Below are 18,893 nucleotides of genomic sequence, written 5' to 3' on the forward strand. Positions count from 1 at the left end.
TGTCTGGGAGTCAGGTCTCAGCCATTGGGTGGTCCAGTCCATTAACTTCTGGGCAAACGAGCAGGGCTGCAAACCCCCTGTCTACCTTGCCGCCCGGAACCTCTGGCGGTACTTCTCGGCAGACAGCCCCATCCAATCTAAGATGGCTGCCTTTATTATCTCATAGCTCCTGGCCTGTTGCTCACTCAGAGCCATATAGGTTGCTTGGGCTTCGCCGACCAGATAGGGAGCCAGCTGCAGGGGCTAGGTTGTCCTATCTCATTATGCCCCCATGGCTACCCTCTCAAAAATGCCTAAGAAGGCATTGGGGTCATAGAATCATAGAATATCAGGATTGGAAGGGACCTCAGGAGGTCATCTAGTCCAACTCCCTGCTTAAAGCAGGACCAATCCCCAACTAAATCATCCCAGCCAGGGCTTTGTCAAGCGTGACCTTAAAAACCTCTAAGGAAGGGGATTCCACCACCTCCCTAGATAACCCATTCCAGTGCTTAACCACCCTCCTAGATTCATCCTTGTGAAAAAGTTTTTCCTAATATCCAACCTAAACCTCCCCCACTGCAACTTGAGACCATTACTCCTTGTTCTGTCCTCTGGTACCACTGAGAACAGTCTAGATCAATCCTCCTTGGAACCCCCTTTCAGGTAGTTGAAAACAGCTATCATATCCCCCCTCATTCTTCTCTTCTGCAGACTAAATAATCCCAGTTCCCTCAGACTCTCCTCATAAATCATGTGCTCCAGCCCCCTAATCATTTTTGTTGCCTTCCGCTGGACTCTTTCCAATTTTTCCACATCCTTCTTGCAGTGTGGGGCCCAAAACTGGACACAGTACTCCTGATGAGGCCTCACCAATGTCGAATAGAGGGGAATGATCACGTCCCTCGATCTTCTGGCAGTGCCCCTACTTATACAGCCCAAAATGCCGTTAGCCTTCTTGGCAAGAAGGGCACATTGTTGGCTAATATTGAGCTTCTCATCCACTGTAACTCTTAGATCCTTTTCTACAGAATTGCTGCCTAGCCGCTCCGTCCCTAGTCTGTAGCAGTGCATGGGATTCTTCCGTCCTAAGTGCAGGACTCTGCACTTGGCCTTGTTGAACTTCATCAGATTTCTTTTGGCCCAATCCTCTAATTTGTCTAGGTACCTCTGTATCCTATCCCTACCCTCCAGCATATCTACCACTCCTCCCAGTTTAGTGTCATCTGCAAACTTGCTGAGGGTGCAATCGACGCCATCCTCCAGATCATTAATGAAGATATTGAACAAAACCAGCCCTTGGGACACTCTGCTTGATACCAGCTGCCAACTAGACATGGAGCCATTGATCCCTACCCGATGAGCCCAATGGTCTAGCCAGCTTTCTATCCACTGGGTAGTCCATTCATCCGGTCCATACTTCTTTAACTTGCTGGCAAGAATACTGTGGGAGACCGTATCAAAAGCTTTGCTAAAGTCAAGTAATAACATGTCCACTGCTTTCCCCTCATCCACAGAGCCAGTTGTCTCCTCACAGAAGGCAATTAGGTTAGTCAGGCATGACTTGCCCATGGTGAATCCATGCTGACTTTTCCTGATCACTTTCCTCTCCTCTAAGTGCTTCAAAATTGATTCCTTGAGGATCTGCTCCATAATTTTTCCAGGGATTCAGGTGAGGCTGAATGGCCCATAGCTTCCCAGATCCTCCTTCTTCCCTTTTTTTAAAGATGGGCACTACATTAGCCTTTTTCCAGTCATCCAGGACCTCCCCTCATTGACATGAGTTTTCAAAGATAATGGCCAATGGCTCTGCAATCACATCCGCCAACTCCTTTAGCACCCTCAGATGCAGTGCATCTGGCCTCATGGACTTGTGCTCATCCATCTTTTCTAAATAGTCCTGAACCACTTCTTTCTCCACATACTGTGTTGCCCAGTGCAGCAGTCTGGGAGCTGACCTTGTTCACAAAGACAGAAGCAAAAAAAGCATTGAGTACGTTAGCTTTTTCCACATCCTCTGTCCACTAGTTTGCCTCCCCCATTCATTAAGGGGCCCACACTTTCCCTGACCACCTTCTTGTTGCTAACATACCTGTAGAAGCCCTTCTTGTTACTCTTAACATCTCTGGCTAGCTGCAACTCCAAGTGTGATTTGGCCTTCCTGATTTCACTCCTGCATGCCTGAGCAATATTTGTATACTCCTCCCTGGTCATTTGTCCAATCTTCCACTTCATGTAAGCTTCTTTTTTGTGTTTAAGATCAGCAAGGATTTCACTGTTAAGCCAAGCTGGTCACCTGCCACATTTACTATTCTCTCTACACATTGGAATAGCTTGTTCCTGCAACCTAAATAAGGATTCTTGAAAATACAGCCAGGTCTCCTGGACTCCTTTCCCCCTCATGTTATTCTCCCAGGGGATCCTGCCCATCAGTTCCCTGAGGGAGTCAAAGTCTGCTTTTCTGAAGTTCTGGGTCTTCTGCTGCTCACTTGCCAGCTAAGCAAGGCCTGCCTCTCCAGCTGGTGGGACTGCTGAAAGGTTTGCATAGCTTTTTGTACCTCTTCCTGCTGCTTTACCAGCCACTGCAGGGTCTCCATCTCCAGGCTGCCAAACTCTTGCTCTGGCACAAGATCCCAGAGGAGCCCCAAGGTGTAGCAGGGTGCTGCAAGGCCCTCTTGGATCCTGCCCCTGCTATGCTGAGAAAGTCACTTGGAGACTCTGGGGTTCAGTAACCACTGATGCCGTTTATTTACAGGTTGTGCTCCCACCACCTTTTTAACATACACAGCTTGAGTTTAAGTGTCTGCAGCCAGGAGGGAAGAGCTATTGGTCAGCTTCTACTCCCTCGCTCCCTCCCTTCAATTCCTTACTCCAGCCTTTTATATAGCCCTGGGCTAATTGGGCGGGCAGCTGTCTCTCTTTCCCCAGTTAGGCACAGGATTTCTCTAGCTAGCTCCAATTTCCTTCCCTTAATGGGAGCTGGCGTGACAGAGGGCCAAGTCAGCAGTTCTTGCCCAGCACACTGTCACAAGAACATAGAAGAGCAGTGCTGGATCTGTCCTTTCTCACAAAGATGCTGGGGTGCACAGCAAAAAAGGGCCATTGAAAAATGCCACGAAAGGAAGCTGGAAGCCCGTGGAGTGCTGGGACAGAAAGCAATTCAACATGGGACATTGAGTCTGGTTCCAAGATGCATCACCATCCGCTTCGCCTTCCCACAACACCTACTGACAGAAGGTGTTGAGCTGGACTGTCATAGGTACCCACAGTGCATTGCTCACACTGTCGATGATAGTGCCCCAACTGTGGACGCACTCTACCGACAGAGGGAGCAAGTGTGAACATGACCTTCTGATTTTTATTATGCTGATTTTTGAGTGTTGACAAAACTTTGTAGTGTAAACAAGGGCTTAGTTCTGGCCTTCTCAACTGGTTTTGTACCATACATGGAATTTGTGCTGCAGCAGAATTTCAGTGGTGTTTTAGAGACAGTCCACTATGTCAGTGTGGGCAGCCACAAACCATGACACAAATGTTGAGGACTGTAAAATGACTCCACTTCCTAGAGGCCTTCATGCCTTGAAAATTGTTGATAAGAATGCTGTTGGCTTGGCTTGACCGGATTGCATATGGGAAATAAATATAGTTCTTGAAGGTTTATATGGACAAAGTTAAGGATGAAGAGGTGACAGAAACAGATTCATAGTGAATGGTCATTTATTACCCGGTGGTGGGAAATTAGCTGGATCCCTTAATTATGATTGGAAAGTTTAAAAATGTTTTGGGTGAAATCCTATCCCTACTGAAATCAATAGCAAAACTCTCATTGACTTCAAGAGGGCCAGGATTTCACCTTTGCTTGGGTTAAGCTGTGTAAGTGCCCTTCAGCCTTCACGGAAGTGTGCCTGCCTGTCTGCATGTCTGTCCATAATAGATTGAACTATGGAACATCCTGGAACTCTTTCAAACTTTGAAGCTTAGATTCATCCCTTTAAATCACCATAGCTGCGGAAGCTTTTTCCAGGCAGTGACAGAAGTGCAATTGTGAGAAAGAACTAAATTGTCAATGGCTGAGTGGAAGGAAATCTAAACTTAAAAGCAATTGAAAAATCTATAAATCCTCCTTACTTATAACACTGGAAGTGCCTAAAGCTTTTAAATTGAGATTCTCCCTTGGATATTAGCCCAATATATCCAAAAGAACATTAGGACACTTGATAATCTGAAAGCAGGAACTGCACAGAGTTTATTCCAGGCACTGATGTTTACAAAAATGAAGAGTCAGAGGAAACTCAACCTAACATATGAACAAAACTGAAAATGTTTAAAAATTAAGTGCATGTTTACTGCAAAAGACCCACAACATCCTCTCATGTGACTGCATGATGATCATATTCATCAGGCCTAGGTAGATCTGTGGATATTTTCTTCATGGTCACAATGACCTTCGACTACTGTGGTCAGTGGCAAATTAGAGCAAAAAACTAGTATTTGCATTTACTTTTGGTGGGTTGGGATTAATCCGTGTTTACATGTCTGGGTCATTCGAGTTACAATTTTTCACTGGATAAGTGCTGAAATCCCCAAAGGACAGGATGTTGCCAGACGCCTTATAATGGTTGTTAATAATTGTATTGATTGCCAATTGATCAGAAGGTAATAAGGTTCTTTTCCCAGAATCAGGTTTGCAGGGACCAGCAAGGTATGTGCAGGGGTGCCATTTCAGATCTTGGGGGGAGGGGCAACTTTAACCGTGATTCCAAAGGCTACTTGGGCACCTGTAAACTTCCTTGGTTTTTTTGCAGATAACTTAGGTACAGTGCTCCTGTCAGATAATAATTTCTAATTCCTATATAAAAAATAAAATAAACTAAATATTAGACCCACTCAGCTCTAATACTTGTTCTGACATCTTGTGTCAATTCACTTAAGGGACACTGGTTAGTTTTAAAAAATGAATGTATATTCTTACTTTGTTACTAATGCTTGAATACAGCAACTGAAACAATTATAGAAAAACCTAGATTACTTTCTATCACTCCCCCCACCCCCCCAGTTCATCAAGCTTGGAATAGATCATTTAACTTTTGGAAACACCCTATTAGGGCAAGGCCCCGTGGTTTATACTGTACCTGCCTGGGGTTCTAGGGGTCTTACCCCACTACAAATAATAGACTAGAAAATAACTTTAAACAGGAGTGAAACTGACACTTTCAAGTCACTTTCATAGTATTGCCAAACCCAAATGTTCAAAAATCAAGAATCTGGGTCACAAAAATCAGGAGATGGACTTTAAAATAATGAGATTATGTAAAAATAATAGATTTGGTGTTATTTTTATTTACATTCTGCTTTTTGAACCTTGAGGGTGCACTGGGGTCACATTTTGAAGCTTTCTCCACAGCCTGAAGGGCTAAAACCTTTTTTTTTTTTTAAGAATGAAGGTTGAAATAATCACATATCACTTGACTCCAGGAGCTGGGGCTTAAGGAAAACAATGATTATTATGAGACTCATGACAAAATCATGAGTTGGCAACACTGCACTTCTGTTTAAAGGCTAGTTACTTTCCAGAAGGCTCTTAAACACAACACTGCAGTGACTGAGTTCCAGTTTTCACAGGAGAATATTTTAAATCCAACACCAAAAACATTCAATGTTTTAAAGTTGGGGAAAAAATTGAGACTTCTGAGGTATATCAGGGCCACTGCAGACAGGAAAGTCAAATAAACAAGTACAGGAGCCTGGGCAGCTGTTCCTCTTGAATGAAAGCTGGAGGGTCAAATCTTCTAGTCCTTAATCAAGTAAAACATCTATTGACATCAGTGCCTCCACTCAAAGATATAAACATCACAGTGAACATGTGATAACGTGTGGTCAATATGTTATACCAATATAATAAAAACCAGCAGGATCTTATTAAGAGGGATAAGGCAAAGATGCCACATTTATTGTAAATACCATAACAAAACAAAAAACAATGTTTTTCTATTTGTTTCTATTACTACTTATTCCTTATACACACACACACATATTTATTCACACAATCATTCATTTAGGTTCTGTATAGATGTTATAGTTACCAGCCTAGATGTTGCTCATGCCAAGTTACTGGCCAGGTATCTTGGTCATGAGGATGGAGCCGAGTCTGTGTCAGATGCATCTGATGCTCCTGGAGGTTGGTATCAGAACCATAGACTCAAAGTCCTCAGTCTTTAGAGTCCAGTTTTATAGGAATTTATTCCTATGTCAGTTCATGAGAGTTGCTTCATTTTGCTGTTGCTAAATCAATCAGCAGATGGCTGGCTCCATGTTAATAGGTGTTTTGTTTTTCCTTCCTTTGAGGTGTGGTGGGTGGATTCCAGTTTGCCCTCCGGGGGTCATCTGGTTGATCCCACTTGACACCTTCTTCAGCCGACACTGAATTCTTCAGGCTGGTGACTCCCTAACCATTCAGTCACATACATTTTCTATCTTAATCACATCTATTTCACTGTCTCTTTACTTTTTGGGGTGTTACCAATTTATGTGAGACTCCCTGTCTTTTAACAAGCAAAGATAAAGTGAGATGAAAACTTACAGAGGGTGGGGGTCTCTATCTATACACTATAACAGCTACTGTTTTGGCTTACTTAGAGATAATTAATGTTTAACAAGTTTTATACAAAGTATTTCTTTGAGCTTAACAAGTTTTATACCAAGTATCTCTTTGAGCAGGCTTCACACAGACACAGCTGGTGGCTTGCAGGTTAGAGGCTAAATGCTGGGAATCACAAATTTACTTCTAACATAAATCTTAAGTTATAAAGTATCAATTAACAATAAATTATTTCTAACAATAAATCATTTTTCATATAAACCATGTTCATTTTTCATATAAACCATGCTCAATATAAACCTTCTTTAATATCCCTACAAATAGCTATACACTCCATACATAAATATCTGAGCCAGATATTTATCCAGAGTTACACATCTTATATGCATTGGCTCAGGGACTACATTTTCTGGCATATTCTGAACAGTGCTGAGCACACACATCATGCCCAGTGAATAACACAAATCATGACAATAATGGTCAACTTTATGGACTCTGTGGATGCAATTTCTATTCTTTGTTCTGGAATTTGCCTGAATACAGCTGAAACCCTAATAATTTGATATATAATCACATCTGATACTAATACAACACTTTCTCATTCCTTCCTCTTCTCAAACTCAGAACAAAAAAATAACAAAACAAAATGGTTTTCAGTTAAAATCTAAAATCGCACAGCAGGCATTGCTCTGCAACCCAGCCTGGGGCAGAACCTGCCACCCATTGGGGGTTAAGTGCTCTCCTCTCATCTGACTCTCATTCTTTTTCTTTCTTCATCTTTCCTGACCTATGTGCTGCTTTTCTTGGTTTTGCTCCCATCCATCAGAGGCCTCTCTTTTACAACATGCAGCAGAGAGAAAGGCTGGTCCAGTGATTAGGGAGCTAGCCCTGAGAGACCTGGGTTCTATTCCCCCCCCCCCCCCCGGACTTCCTGAATGACCTCAGGTCAGTGCCTTAAGGACAGAGTTTCTAAGGTTTTTATGCACCCGAAGATGTAGCTAGGCATCTAGTGGGGTTTACAAAACACCTAACCTTCTGGGCATTTTTGAAAATCCCACTAGGTACCTAAATACCTTTGAAAATCTGGCTGTTACTCTCTCTGTGCCCCTGTGCCCCATCTGTACAGTGGGGATAACAGATACTACAGTGATGAGGCCACATAAGTACCACAGGTAGAGTGGGAACTTTTCTATACCACTGCTATCCCTTCCCTGGGTTTTGGCCCCTTCTTTTCACTTGTGCTGCTCACATCTTCCACTTTTCTGAATGTAACCTTGGCTCAGAAGGCTTGGCTGTATTTCTTCTGAGTTCCCTGTGTTCTCTCTTTAACACCCCTCTCTGCCCCCACATAGAGATTCCTGTTTTACAGGTTCATCTAAGTACTTCCAGATCCTTGATTTAATTACCAGCCTTTTCTCATTTTAATCACCCTGCCTCTGTTTGTAAACAAAACACCGACTCCCTGCCCCAGGGACACACTGGGAGAAGCACCTTTCTGCAGAACTCACATTCCACACTCATGCTGAGCAGTTAAGAGCTCCACCTGGGAGCACACCTCATGTATGAAACTTGGCGGGGGGGGGGCAGTCCCCCTCTGCCCTAATTGGCACCCTTGGGTGTGTGGCAAGGACACTCACACTGAGGACAAAGTACAGCTTTAGAGATTTTTATTAAAACAAAGAATAAAGTAAAAATAAAAAAATAAAGCTCCGAGCTACATAAAAAGACAGGAGTAGTACAGTATTGGGGATATCTGTGGTATCATCCTTTGCATAAGCTCTTAAATCTGCATACTTACACCCTTCCTTGAGGACCTGGTGGTAAGAGACAAAGGGCCAGCCCTGGCTCTGGCTTGCCAAATGGGTCTGACGGTCCAGGTTCTTCAAAGCCCAAGATTTGATGGCAGAGCTGAAAGGTCAAATGATGGAAAAACTAACAATGATGGAAAGCAGCTCTAAGCTAAAACTAAAAATTAACTCTCCACATGGTGATTTGCCCTATCATAGGGCCTGAGCACCATCATGAATATTAATGCAAATACTCAGCCTTCCGTGCCCAAATCTAACTTCCTCACCCACATAATATTGAGATGTACTTATTCTATAGGTTAACATATTAATAAATATGAATACCACTTAGGTCATTCATATCCATCAGTTCTTGCTTAAACCAGTTTACAGTTATTCCATGTTCCTGCAGTTGCTGTTTACTGCTAAGTTCCGACTCCTGCCACTGAGCAAGCTACTTTGAATTCCCCAAAACTAAGGGTAACTGTCAGATTATCTATCTAGGCCAAAGGTTACAAGCCTATTATACTTGACTATAGTCATGCTAACTTGCTTAAGCTAATGTCTTACAGGATACAGGCCTATAGGCTCCTTGAATTACAGCTGAATATAATAAAAGTTAAGCTAGTCCTTTGGGCTACAAGGAAGATGCTCTGCTAATGGTACATGACTTTAGAATTTCCCACCACTCAAGGTGAAACTGTGTAAATCTCTGGTTTATTTCCAGTCGGCATGACACATTTTTATTTCTATTGTAGATGGGGGTTTGCGTGCGTGTGTGTGTGTGTGTGTGTGTGTGTGTGAGAGAGAGAGAGAAGTGTTCTAGGTTTATACAGATTCAAGAATGTTCTGTGCTCTACTACCTTAATTTTTGTATCTATCTTGGGGGCGGGAGGGTTATATTTTGTTCAGTCCTTCGAGATCTTTGTGATCTATGGGTGCCCATATATTAAAACTTAATAATACATTTTCTTGTAGAACTTTAATATTCCTCTAAGATCTTAAGCCATTTCTGCTGGCCTTTGATACATCTACATCATACCTAATTTCTGAACTGCATGTACATAGCAGTGTATGAAGTCCTCCAAGTAAATTAGATCTTTTAGCTAGTTTAGCTATCTCTTATGAAGATCTGTCAACCGTTAATCTGAACCTATGCAAGAGGAAGATTCTAAACTGAAGCTGTATAGTGAGAAATGAGAGTGAGCGAGCATATAGCTAAAAGATAAAGTTCTTTGATCAGTGTGAGAAGATTCTTTCCCACTGTCATGTTAATGTCTCTGAACTGATGACTATTTCCATGTGACTTACAGCCTCCCCTAACCGGCCCTCCATACAATTTTGGAAACCAGATGTGGCTCTCAGGCCAAAAAGTTTGCCTGCCCCTGCTGTACACTGAAATGTAAGCACAATATTTATATCCCAATATTTATATTGTAAAAATGAGAAAGTAAGACAGCAATAGTGTGCTTCTCACAGTTTTGTATTTTTGTCTGATTTTGTAGGCAAGTTGTTTTTAGTGAGGTGAAACTTGGGATACACAAGACAAATCAGAATCCTGGAAGAGGTACAGTAGTCTGGAGAGGTTGAGAGCCACTCCTCACCCATAGCAAATAATATTCAAATAATATTTATATTAATCTTAAACAATTTAGGCATAAGCTTCTCCTAAAATTCTACATCATCTGGATTTTCCATTCCTGTTGGAATCTCACACCCCAAATACATATCTCCTAGGAGAGTTATTGTTTTATTTTTTTAAAGAAACACTTCTCTGCAGTGTATTGCATTTAATCAGGTCTCTATTCTGAGTAGAACTATGTAACATTTTTTGAACAAAAGTTTTTCAGCAAAAAAATAGAAATTCAGCAGCACTGAAACATTTCACAAATTTCTGTAAATTTTGCTGAAATGGTTGGAACCCTGCACTTCCCCCTCCCCCCAAAAAATCCCTAACAATGAAAATGTTTCATTTTGAAGTTTTGAAAGGAAATGTTTTGATTTTTTTTAATTTGAAACTTTTTGAAATTTCCTTCACCTATACCTGGCTTTCAGAACAGCCATCCACGGTTACTCATCAAATCTGGGCAGCACACATACTGCTCTAACCTATGCTGGGTAAGGAATGAGCTCCTCCTCAGCCCAATACAGAAGAGACACAAAACTGGTAAAATACTAACTTTGCCCTGTCCTTCTCTCCCTTCCCTGATTCTTGAGTCTCAAGCTAGGTTCCCTGTAAACTGTGTGACCACGTGACTACGCAGGTCCCCTGGCCTGACTGAGTCCAGCCCCTCCAGATCTGCCAGAGACAGGAGCCCGTCGCTCAGCCCAGCCCAGGCCAGCCAGAACTGCTGCGGCCAGGGAGAGGCGCCCCTCCCACCCAGCCCAGGTGCAGCTTGCGGAGAGAAAACTGGGAGTAATCATCTCTCCCTGTTGTAGCCCCGGGTCAGCCTGCACCTCCAAACCCCTCATCCTTTGCCCTACCCCAGAGCCCGCACCCCCAGCCAGAGCCCTCACCCCCAACACACCCCAACTCTCTTCCCTGCCCCTGAGCCCCCTCCTGCACCCCAAACCCCTCCTCCATGGCCCCACCACAGAGTCTGAGCTCCCTCCCACACCCCCATCCCCTCATCCCTGACTTCACCCCAGAGCCCACACCCACATCCAGAGCTCTCACCCCCCACATACCCCAACCCTTTGCCCTAGCCCTGAGCCCCCTTCCACACTTCCTGCACTCCAACCCTCTGCCCCCCTGAGCCCCCTCCTGCACCCCAATCCCCTCATCTCTGACCCCATCCCATAGCCCTCACCCCCAACCAGGGCCCTCATCCCCCTGCACCCCAACTCTCTGCCCCATCCCGAGCCCCTCATCCCCAGCCCCACCCCAGAGCCTGCACCCCCAGCTGGAGCCCTCACCCACCAGCCCTGAGCCCCCTCCCATACTCCAAACCCCTCGGCCCCATCCTACCACATGAATTGTGTTATGTGCATCAATATGGAGGTGATGTGTGACACATCACAAAATTAATTCCACACATGGGTAGGAAAAATTAGAGGGAACACTGGTCAAGTCAAGCTCAGCTTTGGCACAGAGATGAACTAGGTCCTGAAAGCTTAGCATTCACAGGAAGCAGATGTGATGCAACCTTATTGAGTGTGGGTTGAAGGAGACCAGTGGCTTCCCCAGGAATTGAAATTAGTGGGGGTGTTCGAATTTACAGGGTGTGTGTGTCAGGGCCGATGAGGGGTGAGACTGTGAGGGTGAAGGTGGGCTGTATGGCACCATAATAAAAACTGAAAAATGTTTCATGACCATTTTATTAGATTTAACTCATGTTTTTAAATCATCACACAAATTAAAGTTGGCTACTCAAGCCTTCTATGAAGCACTACGTCTACATCCTTCTTGGTTTCTTGTTATAATTTTGCACAACTCTGTTAATGAACTTCTTGAATGCAATGCGTTCATCTTTGGTGGCTTCTTGTGTGTCCGGTACTTCCATTCCTTCAATTGATATGCTCGTTAGTTCATTCACATGATCAGGCAGAAGGTGACGTCTTTCAGAACATAAAATTTTATTCAATGAGGCAAAAGAACGCTCAACTGTAGCTGTTGTGACTGGGAGTAGCAAGAGATTAATTCCTACTTCTTTCATCCCAGGAACAGAACACAAAGATCGGGTTGAGCCACTAATGATGATAAAAAAGAAGTTGAAGTCAAATCTTCATTCATTCGTCGTATGATATTCCACTCTGTGCTCAAATTCTCTATTCTGTCCTGAGCACATGGCAGCCCCACTGCTGGTAGTGCCTCACTCCACTCCACTGTTGGTGTTATATAGGACAGGCATCTGTAAAAGCTACGTAGAGGTTGAGTAGAATCTAGAAGTCGCTGTTGTAGATTTTTAAGAATCAAGTCTGTGTACTTTTTCAGTTGTCTTAAACACTTCTTGTCTTCTTCACTTAAGGATTCAATACAAATACCTTCATTAGTCAACTTCTGGACTGAAATCTTTGCTTCTTCCAGTACTTTGTCAATGGATAGCTCTCTAATTGATCCAAATGTAGCTTCTATTGCCGGACAAAGATCTACTACTGTTGTAGCAGATGCCTGGATGGCATTGTTTAATGACCCAAGTGGTTTCAACAGTAGACTTATGAGAGAGAGAATGGCAATCGTCTTCTCTGAACGTAGTAGTAGTAGTAAAAGTAATCCACCAGCCTCACTACCTAGATCTATCCCATCTTGGTAGATACTTTCCAAAGCCAGTAATAATGGCTGGAGTAATTTTAAGACAACAGCCAAGGATCGCTCATGAGAAAGCCAGTGGGTTTTCCCAAGTTGGACTAATTTGAACTTCAGTCTGAGTGTATCTTCTATATTTTCCAAGATATTCAGTCTTTTTGGACTCTTGCTGAAAAAAAGAATATAATGAAGACATTAAATTTATAGCTTTTTTAATGTCTCTTGAAGATTCTGCAGCTTGTACTAGTGCTAGTTGGAGTAGATAGCCTCCGCAGTGTGTATAGGAGAAATTAGGGTTACACTTTTCTCTGAGCAAAGTTTGTACTCCACCATGTCTTCCAGAAAAGTTTGCAGCTTCATCAGATGCACAAGCAGCCATCTGTCTGGGGTCAATTGACAAGCCTTTAACTCTTCTAAGATGTGGGTTGTCACAGATGCAGCCGATGTGTCTTCTATAATTTGAACATTTAGAAATGCATTTACTGGCCTACCCCTGACATCAGGATAATGTACACAATGACTTAATACTTGATGCCCATTTGCATCGGTGCATTTATACAATTTTTTTGAATGTGGTGAGAGAGTTCTTCACTTTTTCAACTGTTGAGTCTTTCACCGTTGCGCCACATGTTTCTAGCCAGTCAGCTGAGTTTCTTGCAAAAAGATAGTGAGCATTTGCTGGTCTTGTTCAGAAGCAGTGTTCAACTTGAGGATGAACAAGTGACAATGCATTTAACATTGGCCTCCAGTTTGTAGTGGTATCTCTTGCTTAAATAGAAAGTAAATGTAGTGGTATTTCATGCTTAAATAGAAAGTAGGATGCCACAGCCATATTGGTTCACATGAACTGTGTTGTCTCCAGCATTCTTAACAGCCTCATTAAGTATTTCTAAAATTGGCTTTGAAAGTGGGCTTATAAGGCTTTCTGTATGTTGATGCACTCCAGAGGCCTGGTGTTTTGCAGCCTTTTCACGTACACCTCTACCTCGATATAACGCTGTCCTTTGGAGCCAAAAAATCTTACTGCGTTATAGGTGAAACCGTGTTGTATTGAACTTGCTTTGATCCACCGGAGTTCGCAGCCCCGCCCCCCTGAGCACTGCTTTACTGCATTATATCCAAATTCATGTTATATCGGGTGGCGTTATATCGAGGTAGCGGTGTAGTTTGTCAGCATTGGCTTTGCTGATTGGTTTGACAAACTAAGCTCCTCCACTTTTACCAATTATAGCATTGGGAAGCTTTCCTTCTTCATAAGCTTTTTTGCAAGAAGTGCACCAGTAGCCATCTTTTGTAACTTCAATAAATGGGAACACTGTGACCGACAAACATCGGGAACTGCCTTTAGGTTTTGGAGACACTGTTTCTTCAGTAGCTAGCTGTATTTGTGCTTTGGGCTGGTCGGATGTAGATATACCACTCGAACCTTCAGATGACATGTTGATATAGTCTTGGTTCTTGATGTGTTCTTCACCTTGGTTAGTTTTTGAGGCCTTTGAGTGGAAAAATTGTTGTATTGTTTTTGGTCTTTTCATTTTCACTTTGACCTGCAACATATAAAAGAGATATGAATAAAGTAAATGTTTTGTTAGGATATTGCAAATTTAACATAAGGATAATGCAAGTTACACCAAAACACATAACAGGTCTAGATTTCTAAAAAATATATAATCTTTTTTAAAAAATGTGTTTAATTTAAATTGACTTTTGAAAAGTAAGCCATCATGGGATAAGAGGGAAGTCCTCTCATGGATCAATAACTGGTTAAAAGATGGGAAACAAAGGGTAGGAATAAATTATCAGTTTTCAGAATGGAGAGAGATAAATAGTGGTATTCCTGAGGGGTCAGTACTGGGACCATTACTGTTCAACATATTCATAAATGATCTGGAAAAATGGGTAAACAGTGAGGTGGCAAAATTTGCAGATGATACAAAACTATTCAGGATAGTTAAGTCCCAGGCAGATTGCGAAGAGTTACAAAGAGCTCTCACAAAACTGGGTGACTGGGCAACAAAATGACAGATGAAATTCAGTGTTGATAAATGCAAAGTAATGCACATTAGAAAACAATCTCAACTATACATACAAAATGATGGAGTCTGAATTAGCTGTTACCACTCAAGAAAGAGATCTTGGAGTCATTGTGGATAGTTCTCTGAAAACATCCACTCAATGTGCAGCGGCAGTCAAAAAAGCAAACGGAATGTTGGGAATCATTAAGAAAGGGATAGATAATAAGACATAAAATATCATATTGCATCTATATAGATCCATGGTACATGCACACATTGAATACTGTGTGAAGATCTAGTCACCCCATCCCAAAAAAGATATATTGGAATTGGAAAAGGTACAGAGATGGGCAACTAAAATGATTAGGGGTATGAAACAGGAGGAGAGATTAAAATGACTGGAAATTTTCACCTTAGAAAAGAGACGACTAAGGGGGGGGATATAATAGAGGTCTATAAAATCTTGACTGGTGTGAAGAAAGTGAATAAGGAAATGTTATTTAATCCTTCACATAACACAAGAACTAGCAGTCACCCAATAAAATTAATAGGCAGCAGGTTTTAAAAAAACAAAAGGAAGTACAGTAACTCCTCACTTAACGTTGCAGTTATGTTCCTGAAAAATGTAGGAGAGGGGCAAGTCAAATAGTTACTTGTGACTCAGGCAGACGATCAAGCAAAACACCTCCACCAGTCTATGTTCATACTTCTCAAATCTATTATGCTTTTTCAGATACACATATTTTATCATACACTGTATATGCTTTTAAAGTGTGTATTAATGTTTCAATTTCAATTCAAATTTCCAAACAGTCACTAAATTGGCTTGTAACTAGTTCTAGTTCACAAAACTGGGGGAGGGGGGAATTCAGGGAGGGGTGTAGGGAAATCACTGAAGGAGACTCATGCTTATCTTCAGTGATAGGGGCAGGCTCCTTAGAAATGTGGGGCTTCTGATTCTGTCACTACTTGGAAAATCATTGCTAACTTGTCTGGCAAAGGCCTTCACATTCAATCTCTCCTATTTAAGTCTAAATTGGCACATTGGTCGCTCATGGAAGGAGAAACTTCTTTAATAAAAAGACCAGGCTGTTCTGTTATGCTGAAAAGAATGAGTGAAACGGGGGATGGAGTCCGGGTGGGGAGGAAGAAAAGTGTGGAATGGAAATTGAGAGAAACAAGGGAAAGGGAAGAGAAAAAAAGAAAGCGATTCAAAACCAGACAAGAATAGGGATGAAATAGATGTGAAAACAAAGTGAATGGGGTAAGAAGAAGAGTAGGTGAATAATGATATTTAAAGGGGGGAGGCAGCAGATATCAAGGGTAACGGTTCCCAAAACCACTGTAATTTTAGCACACAAATATCTCAAGTGAACCAATGTGTTCCAATCATCATCTTTCATGACAACATAGAGAGAGGCCTCTGCCCTCTTCCCCTCAAACACACACAACCCTTCAGAGCCCTTAGACATGTGTTAAACAATTTGAATTTCACAGTTTGAAAGCTGGACTTTTTCTGTCTACTGATTGCTTAGTTGTTTGCGCCTGGCTTCTTCTCCCTACTGTTCACTCTACTCTTCCTCCTTTGTTTATCCCCACCTCCTTCACAGTCCTTCCATAGCAGGCCTCACTCTCCCACTTCTTTCCTTTTCCCATCTTCCCTTTTCTTCCTCCCTTCTTAATGTCTCTCTTTATCATACTCCCTCCCAGTCCCTGCCTCCTCTTTACTCCTATCTCCTGCCATTCCCCCTCATTCTATCCCTGGCCCTGTAATAGAAAAAAGAAATTGATAAATAAAAGAGAAGTGAAACTAGCCAGACCATGACTCGCTCCCAACATTGCCCTGCCCTTCATGCTTGGAAACTTCACCCCTTCTCCACCTTGTCTTTTTAGAGGGTAAGCTGTTCAGGGCAGGGATGGTCTTTCACCCTGTGCTTGTACAGCATGCTATGCTAGGAGATCTTGTTCCTGCCTCAGGCCTCTGGGCACTATGATACTATCAATAATAATTAATGAAGCGCTACACGTACGGAAGAGGCAGGCGGGTTGACGACTGGACTGACATTTGGGAACATATATGGCCGTTAATAAAAGGCTGTTACAGAGATTTCTACTGTTATTGCGTAAGGCATTAGCTGCTTAAGACTGCCATTAAATTCCATGAGTTACACATTAACATATGAGAAATGATCAGAGCTGCATGTATTTGACTGTTGGAGAATTCTACGCGTAAGTGAGTTTAATGAATGGTAGCTGTAGATTGAAGTAAACACCTTGGGCCAGATCCTCAGAGAGTGTAAATTGCTACAGCTCTGATGTTAGTGGAGCTATGCCAATTTACATGAGCTGAGGAGTTTGCTCATAGTACAGTGTGGTACCTCCTAGAAATTCTTATACAAAAATGTCAAGGCTGGAGTACAGGGGTATTTTGGGGTCTCCTCAGTGTTTTAAAATGTCACGTTTAGCCATCATTATTAAATGGTGCTTTTTAAAAAAGAACAAGTTGTATAGGAGAGCGATAACTAACAGAAACAAGGGGTGAAGACTGACACCAGTGTATACTTCCATAGCTTTTGTAGGGGAAACCTTTTCTATTTTCCACAGCCATGGAGAACTTCAGACACACCACAATGGGCTGAGGAGAGATTTGGGAGACACAGTATTGTGGGGTTTCTCTCGGCATCCTTGAAGAATGGGGTTTGGGTAGGAAAGCCAGAGAAGTGAGGGCAGAGCTAGTGGATCTGTCATACAATAGAATATTTGTGTTCCACACCTTGCTGTGACAGGAGGAGGTTGAGTGAGCTCACTTGGCTCACTCCCACACTGCAGAAACTTGCCAAAGAGCCCTCCAGCTATGGCTAATTAGGAACAGGAAATAAAAGGAAGTGACAAGGTTAGCTACAGATCTGTCTTAGGAACACCTAAGTAGCCACATGGCTTCACTGCTATTGTTGTTCAAGCTAGCAAGATCAAAGCTAGTTGGGGTATGCCTACATGTACTGCATTCAGACCTTTGATTGCAGTGTATACATACCCTATGAGGAAGTGAAGACACTCATTCACACTGAGAGTAATGAAACAGAGACAGACAGATGCAAAATGGCTACCAGCTGAAGGCAGCTGTGACTTCCATCTCATTGAGAACAATGAGAGTTAGCATCCATTTTGAAAGAGGCATTTTTTGTGTGGAATTCTTTGTAGTAAACCATTGTATCTAATGCAAAAACATCTTTCAGTTATGAAGCATAATTGGAAAGAATTACCATTAATTCTTTAAAAAAAAAAAGTGTATCCTACCTACAAGACTTCAGTGAGTTTTAACTGTATGGGAACTTTGAAGAAAATGTTGTTCTGTTACTGAGATCATTAAAGGCAGAAAAAGTTGGGCAGTAAGTTTCTTAAATGACCCATTTGTAATTAATTGTAATTATTAAATTAACAAATTTAAATTTTTCAAAGAGTAAATGCTGGGATTTTGGGGAGGATATGCTGGATTTTTTCATACATAACAGAGGTTGGAATCCCTGCTCTGAGTGCAAAACTCAACACCACCTTAACTGTAGAGGTGTTATTGCTACCTCCATAATGTTTATCATCTTAGAATCATAGAATATCAGGGTTGGAAGGGACCTCAGGAGGTCATCTAGTCCAACCCCCTGCTCAAAGCAAGACCAATTCCCAACCAAATCATCCCAGACAGGGCTTTGTCAAGCGTGATCTTAAAAATCTCTAAGGAAGGAGATTCCACCACCTCCCTAGGTAACCCATTCCAGTTCTTCACCACCCTCCTAGTGAAAAAGTTTTTCCTAATATCCAACTTAAACCTCCCCCACTGCAACTTGAGACCATTACTCCTTGTTCTGTCATCTGGTACCCACTGAGAACAGTCTAGATCCATCCTCTTTGGAACCCCCTTTCAGGTAGTTGAAAGCAGCTATCAAATCTCCCCTCATTCTTCTCTTCTGCAGACTAAACAATCCCAGTTCCCTCAGCCTCTCCTCATAAGTCATGTGCTCCAGCCCCCTAATCATTTTTGTTGCCCTCCGCTGGACTCTTTCCAATTTTTCCACATCCTTCTTGTAGTGTAGGGCCCAAAACTGGACACAGTACTCCAGATGAGGCCTCACCAATGTTGAATAGAGGGGAATGATCACGTCCTTCGATCTGCTTTTCTCCTTTCCTCTTTTAATCTTAAAAACTGTATTTGAAAGTTGAGATTTTGAGTTAATTGGCCTGAGTCATACCTGGTCACCAGATAGCTTGGCACA

The 18,893-nt window shown here is 42.4% G+C and overlaps 1 protein-coding gene and 1 pseudogene across 1 annotated transcript in view; one reads left to right on the forward strand and one right to left on the reverse strand.

Annotated features, from left to right (window-relative positions):
* The window catches only part of LOC120370305, a 109,173-nt pseudogene extending 108,978 nt beyond the window's left edge, over nucleotides 1–195 (reverse strand).
* PLA2G4A (phospholipase A2 group IVA) overlaps nucleotides 1–18,893 on the forward strand; it is a 368,660-nt gene that overhangs the window by 128,322 nt on the left and 221,445 nt on the right. The window lies entirely within an intron of this gene.

Source organism: Mauremys reevesii, linkage group 8 (genome assembly GCF_016161935.1).
Source record: "Mauremys reevesii isolate NIE-2019 linkage group 8, ASM1616193v1, whole genome shotgun sequence".
NCBI lineage: Eukaryota > Metazoa > Chordata > Testudines > Geoemydidae > Mauremys > Mauremys reevesii.